A 6948-nucleotide genomic window follows, 5' to 3' on the forward strand; every position below is an offset into this window, starting at 1 on the left:
AAAAAAAAGAAAGAGAGAGGCAAAAAAGGTCATACCTGTAAACGCCAAATGGACTTTGTGTGTTTCCTCTTTATTCTTCTCTTTTTCTTTGTTCTGTTTTCTACAAAATAAAATTACTTTCATAAACTGTTTATTATATAATAGTAATACACTCTTATTTTTTAAAGTCTTCTTTGTATTAAATTATTTACTTTACCAAAAATAGTTTAATACTAATGACAATCTATTGCCAGTCAAAAAGACATTTTGCAAATTTAATAAATTGGTCAAGTTAATCAAATTATAATAAAGATGGAATTATGTATTTAGAAAGAAATATTTTATCATAAGATTTTTTGTGATTACTCTTAATAATACAAAAACGCAATTCTTATCAAGAAACAGATGGAAACAAAACTGCTGTTTTTAGTTGTTGATTCTCATTTATTTATATAACTAGGTTTTGAACCCACATATATATATTTTGATGAAAATGATATATGATTGATTACGGTAATAAAATATTATCTTATAAAAAAATTTAAATTAGTATTAAGGAAAAAAATGAAATTTCAGATACACAATTTTTAATATATAAAATCAGTTGTGTTATAAAATCAAATCTGATAAAAAAAATCATGAATTTAACTCGACGTCTAGGATAGGCGAATCAAACTGATGACCTCACATATCCTAAATCATTTATTTGATCACCAGAAAAACGAACCAATTTTATCATCATGAATTTAACTCGTTTTCATGCTTAATTGATCGCTACCGCCTATGTTTTAGTATTTTATTTAATATTGTCTTATTCTTCATATTTTTTCTTTTCATTTTCATTGTCAAATTTTATTCGTTATACTCTTTTTCTTCTTCTTCTTCGTCAACTTCTGCACATTCTTCAATTCAAAAACTTTTTTTTAGACTACCACACAACTTGTTAATCCATCAAACTCCAAGAACAAAATCATTTCTTTTCTCTTAAAAAAATAATAAAAATAAGGGTTGACAAAAAAATAAATAAAAAAATAAGATAAAAAAGAAAATTTTAATGAAAGAATATCAACTCATCTATAATCATACACAAAAATATGTTTTACAGATCATAAGAAATAAAAAGCATAAAGCGTAGATAAATAAGATGATTTCTGTTTTACATCAATATTTATAATATTTTAAACTTTTAAAAGGTTTCGAAATATAAAATTTGAGCCTTTTAAAAAGTTTCAATATTTATAATATTTTAAACTTTTAAAATTTAAAAAATTATAATATTTAAAAAAAAATTAAAGGCTAAGAACTTTTGAAAGTTTCAATATTTATAATATTTAAACTTTTAAAATTTTTAAATATTAGGATTTTTTTTTTTGAAACTGTTTAAAGTTTTAATTTGATCAAATAAAAACTGGATCAGACCGAATCAAAATTTCAAACTTGGACGCCTGATAAGTCAAGCTTTACTGCTCATTCATTATTGGAAGCATATTAATCTTATTTATACTGGTTCTGAACAATTGTCTAAAAAATTTTTAGCCGATGTGGGATATTATTTTTATTTCCATAAATTTAAAATTTTCCTTTTTCTAAAAAATTCTGGAAATTTATAAAATGTTAATGAATGACATGTCAAATCCTGGTATGTTGTTTAAAATAATTTTTAATATAGAAAATTCTGGAAATTTTAAAAAAGTTAATTAGTGAGATGTCTAATATCTATTGGTGGTTTAAAGTCCTAGGTGGACAGCTTAAGAAGCTTATAGCTCCTACTTTTATTTAGTATAGATCGGTAGTTTGGTACTTTGTGTAATGATGACTTTTTTTTTTGTGTGAGTGTATTCAAAGTTCAAACTATTAAATTTGAAATATTTTTTCATTTAAAAATACTTTCTTATTGTTCAAATTTTTTTAAAAAAATTGAATTCTTGTGTTGTGTGCCTAAATTGACACTCTATGGGCTGGTACCAATTAACAAACGTAGTCCGACCACATAATAATAAAAACTTTAGTCAACTTCTGTAATTATTATAACAAGAAAAAATGCAAAAACAAATACATTACACTAAAGTATACCATCATCACTCACATCCAACTCAATTTCACCTAAACTCTAATCGTATCATGTAAACATAAAAATAAGTCCTAATAAATTCCTATTTGCATGATAAATCACACAACTTGTAGTTGTAACTCAAAACTTCGCTGTCTCGTTGCAACTTCCAATTTCCATTTGTCACGGACACGGTTCATTAAACTCGCGTGTATGTAGTAATTAAGGAAATGATTTAACTAAAACTTGATTTCTCAGATTTATTTGCTGATACAGATTTTCTTTAAAATTCAGAAGAGTTTTCACAATTTTACAAGAGTTACAAATTATAAAAATTACTCAATTTGACCATACCAAACCCTTTTGGATCTCACATCTTTAGTTATCTTACCACCCAAGTTAGTACCAAAACTATTGTATCACGCAACATAATACTCCAAAATCTTTTTGAACTTAATTAACATAAATCTCACAAAATCACCTATGATTTTTTTCTCAGTATTTAAAACTTTATAAATAATTGAAATATCTTAAAGTTCACTGAACTATTTTCAAATCTAAAATTCATTAAGTTAATTAATAAATCTAATATTATTTTTTACTACAAACACAAAATAGACTTCTTTGTCTACCTTGCTTTCACGTAGTGGAAAATCCACCGATATGCTTATATTAGCATTCCAAAATCCGGCAAGTTGATTTTGGCCATGATAGGAACAATGTTCTCGAATGCGCCTTACTCACCAAAGCGCACCGCTCGTTTATCTGATTATCATATCATATATGAATCAATTTGATAACAAAGACACACTCCGACCTCATAATATTAATACAAATAAAACTTAAATCTTCTTTTTTTTTCTCATAAGTGTTTGTCTTTTATTTAACATAAGTGTTGCAAAGGGTTACAATAGTGGAAAACTCCACTTACAGAACTTGGTAAGCTAATGAGCATATTACATCATTGGATTATCAAACGAAGACAGATAATCTTCTTTTCATCTACTCAAAAATAAACATCTTCATAATCATCTTCAAGTTCTCTTTCAGATTTTGAAACACAACCTCAACTGCTCTCATTGGGAATGATATGGGATACGGTCTAAGTTGCACGAAGAAAACAGATCAAACTAACCAAGAACTCATAGGTAGAGTAAATCTAGCAGAAAATTCCAACATAAAATAAGATACTAAAAGGGGAAAAACTGAATCTCTCACTTAACCCCATCCCAGGAACCTTTACACTTAACGCGCGACCTAGTGGAGCCATGAGTGCAATCCAATTAACCCGAAATTTATGCTAAACATTCAGCCACGAAGTTCCCAAGCTTGAAGGACAAGAAACAACTACGACCGTTTCTCAAACCCAAAAACCAACAAACATAGGCAGACGAAATCTATTTATATATATAAAGTTACCTTTTTCTATCTTCTGGTGCATCCACATCAGCATTTCTTCTTAAATATCCACATCAGCATTTCTTCTTAAATATTTGGGGTTTTTCGGAGTGGACTTAGCCCAAAGTTTTGCAGAGATAATTCAGGCCCAGGTGTTTTGCTATCTTATTGTTTAAACCCATGAATATCTCTCCTCCGCGCTGTCGACGACGCTCCATCTCCACCGGTTGCTCTTCTCCTTTACTCACGATCCATGCCGTTTCACCATCTGATGCGAATTGAAGTCTTCCAGTCCTCTACACTTTCACTTATCCTTCCATGTCTTCCATCACAATTTTTTGGAGATTTCAATCGGCTCTCTGTTTAACTTTGGATTTTTGATTGGGGAGGGGGATTAATTTTTTTGTTTTGTTTCATGATTCTCCAGGCATGGGGAATGAGTAAGAGAATCTATGTGTTGTTGTTGAAATCAGCAGGTTGAATCAGAGTATTCCATTTTGCGAGTTTCATCAAAGTATCTACATTAATTCGCGGAAACCAATATCAACGATGAGCCGTACTATAGTGGTAGTGGACTTCTCAGACCTTCAAATCTTAGCAACTTCTTTGAATTCTCCTTTTCTTTTTAATTCCTCTGCAGTGTTTTCTCTGACATTGATTTTATGTGATTCTCTAGATCAGTTCTTGGCTGCCGCCATTGATGCCACTAAAAAAGCTGGACAGGTCTCTCTCTCTTAATCGATGTCATTGGGTTTTGGTCGATCTTCTGCGTAATCATGATTTAATTTGGCTGATTTTGTTTAATTCTGCAGGTCATTCGTAAAGGGTTTTACGAGACCAAACATGTTGAACACAAAGGCCATGTTTATTTTGTATCTTTTCTCTCAAATAACTTAACTTCATTGCAAGATTGCTTCTTGATTTCATCTCAATCATACATAGTGAGAATGACTACTTCTAATCATTGAGTGTCAATTTTTTGTTTTAATTTCATCTTCTTTGGTTCATGAAATTGTTGTGTTTGGTGGATTTGGTGACAGAGACCGATAATGATTTGAAGATTTCGTCTTTAATCCTCTCAAGCAGCTTTTCCCAACCACAAGGTGATTATTCTTTCTCTGTTGAATTCCCCTTTTGTTGTTAGCTCCGCCTTATCATGAGAGTTTGGCTTTGGAATTAGCTTATTGGAGGAGAAACTATTGCTGCATTCGGTGTGACAGAACTAACTGATGAACAAACTTGGATTGTTTGTCCTCTTGATGGAACAACTAATTTCGTTCACCCGTAACATATATATTTAGATACGTTTTTGCCTAATTTCCATTTGAATGAATGTGTGTGTTTTGATAAATTGTTAGCTGACTTACTTTAGGCAATAGAGAATTTAATAAATGTCTACGTTTGTGAGGGTCCGGTCTTAGGTAGTTTTCAGCGACTACTTTTACAGTTCTTCGATGTGGCTAATTGAGAAAAGAATCTCATTAGTCAAATCGCCTTCGATAAAACAAGTGCAAAATTCATAAATATATTATGTATTATAACATAATTTTTTTACTATGTTCTATCATATTGAGTCTATCGTTTACATATAAACTTTTATAGACGTAATACATGTAGATGAGGTAATGGAAATCTTGGAAGAAAGAGACTCAAACAGTAGAGTATCTAGCAGCAAACGGTGAGATTCTGTATTTTCTACTACTAAACTACATGCAATACATATCACTAATTTCTTATTTGGTGAAATTTGTTAAATCATTTTTCTTCTTCTGTAATTTAAAGATCCAAATAGGTTTAGAATGACTGGAGACACCACATTTGCTCGACGACACCTCAGTTCTTGGACTGAAACATCGTTTCAACTTTAAATTGTAAGTTAGTACATATTCTCCATCTTTTCTAATCACTTTATTAGTGAGCATATGTCTCAAATACAAAGATTAGTAATTACTATCTCTTTTTCTTTTATTAGAAATGTTTCCTCAGTCAATTTTTCAACTCGGTGGCGAAAATTGATTAACCATAGAGTATAAGAGTTCATTTTCATCAAGTTATGATTGAGAACCATTTTTATAGCTTTATAACCATGGAGAATAAGAGTTCATTGTCAAAATGCAACTTCTTTTTCTTTCCCTTTGTTTGGTCTGATCAACTCTTTGTCATCTGTCTTTTCAGATGGTTTTTTTTTGCTCAAGCATTTGTCTCCAAGTTCTGGCCTCTTCTTCAGCACCAACAATGTGTTTCTGAGAAGAAGAGCAAAGATCTCGACTTTCAAACTTCGATCAAACGCGAAGATTATGACGATGATGATGATGGTCTTTTCAGAGAATATGTAGTGATGGTGATGAAGTGCTTAGGCCTTCTCGCTGATCCATGAAGCGAGGGGCTTCAAACGACACAGTTCAAGGAGCTTTGTAATCTGTTTGAAGAGAAAGTGCCAAGCTTGGAGAAAGTGAAGCAAGAAGACATCAAACAGAGATGGGTTTATCGATGCAATAAATTTGCCAAGAATTTTGACTGCCCTTGGCTTAAAGCAAGGATCTAACGGTAAGCGTTGCAGGAGAATGATCAGATCATTTGATGGAAGTAAAGACGAATCGATTTCTATTGATTTGTGAAATTCATGGGGAACAATCTATTAGTTTATTATCCCTTTTTTCTTCTTGTCGTGTCTGTTAATATTGTTGTCCCATAACCTTTTTAAAATTTCTGAACTGTCATCAAAAATTCACTAAAACTAATGAGAATGGAGATAATTGTCACAGACATGAATACTCTGCGAAAACATAGAGGCTAAGCCTAACAAATGCCGTCAAATTTGTTATATTCACACCTATAATCATAATTACGGTGTTTCACTCCGATAAACCAAACTCAAGTGAAACAAAAAAAAAATGATGTATAATCATAATTATATTTATAAAATACAGACAAAGAATTATGAGCTTATCACTTCACAGTTTCAGATATATACCAAAATGAGTGGCCAACTAATTTTTATGGAAAATACTAATATTATATAATTAAAATTTTATTACTTAAAAAGGTTTACTAATTGACCAAATATATGTTTTGCCGTTGTTTTTGAAGTAATTTAATTTATTTATTGAGTACATATAATTTCAGAAACCATAATTCAACTTTGATTAAAGTCCGGTCTATTTTCAGTATTAGGACAAGAAATCGTATATGCTAACTAAAACGGGTAATTCGAGTAATGAAAAAAGTATACTCTAACATTGAAAATTATTTTTTTTTCTCGCTTGAAAATTAATTTTAAAAACAAATTCGCATTTAATGGGAATTTGCGGATTATGTAGTTAGGAAAATAAATATTAATTTATATTTAAACACAACATTTTGGTATATTGTGGGAATCAAGAATCAAAGATTTTTCTCTTGACTAACAAACATTAATTAGATATTTTTCAACCATATATTTTGTTATAGATATGGATAGTTTCAACATTTAAATATAAAATATAAATAGTCCTAAAATAAATATTATAAGTTTTGCAATT

The 6948-nt window shown here is 30.1% G+C and overlaps 1 long non-coding RNA gene across 2 annotated transcripts; it reads left to right on the top strand.

Annotated features, from left to right (window-relative positions):
- LOC104791307 lies at positions 3575 to 6193 on the top strand. 2 transcript variants are annotated; one of them, XR_768890.2, is made up of 7 exons: positions 3575 to 3994; positions 4104 to 4150; positions 4240 to 4368; positions 4468 to 4530; positions 5030 to 5105; positions 5210 to 5298; positions 5603 to 6193. It is a non-coding gene; the product is annotated as an uncharacterized LOC104791307 (long non-coding RNA). The 2 variants fall into 2 exon arrangements; XR_768889.2 differs by having other exon boundaries at positions 3576 to 3994; positions 5045 to 5105.

This window comes from Camelina sativa, chromosome 6 (genome assembly GCF_000633955.1).
Source record: "Camelina sativa cultivar DH55 chromosome 6, Cs, whole genome shotgun sequence".
In the NCBI taxonomy this organism is placed as follows: Eukaryota; Viridiplantae; Streptophyta; class Magnoliopsida; order Brassicales; family Brassicaceae; genus Camelina; species Camelina sativa.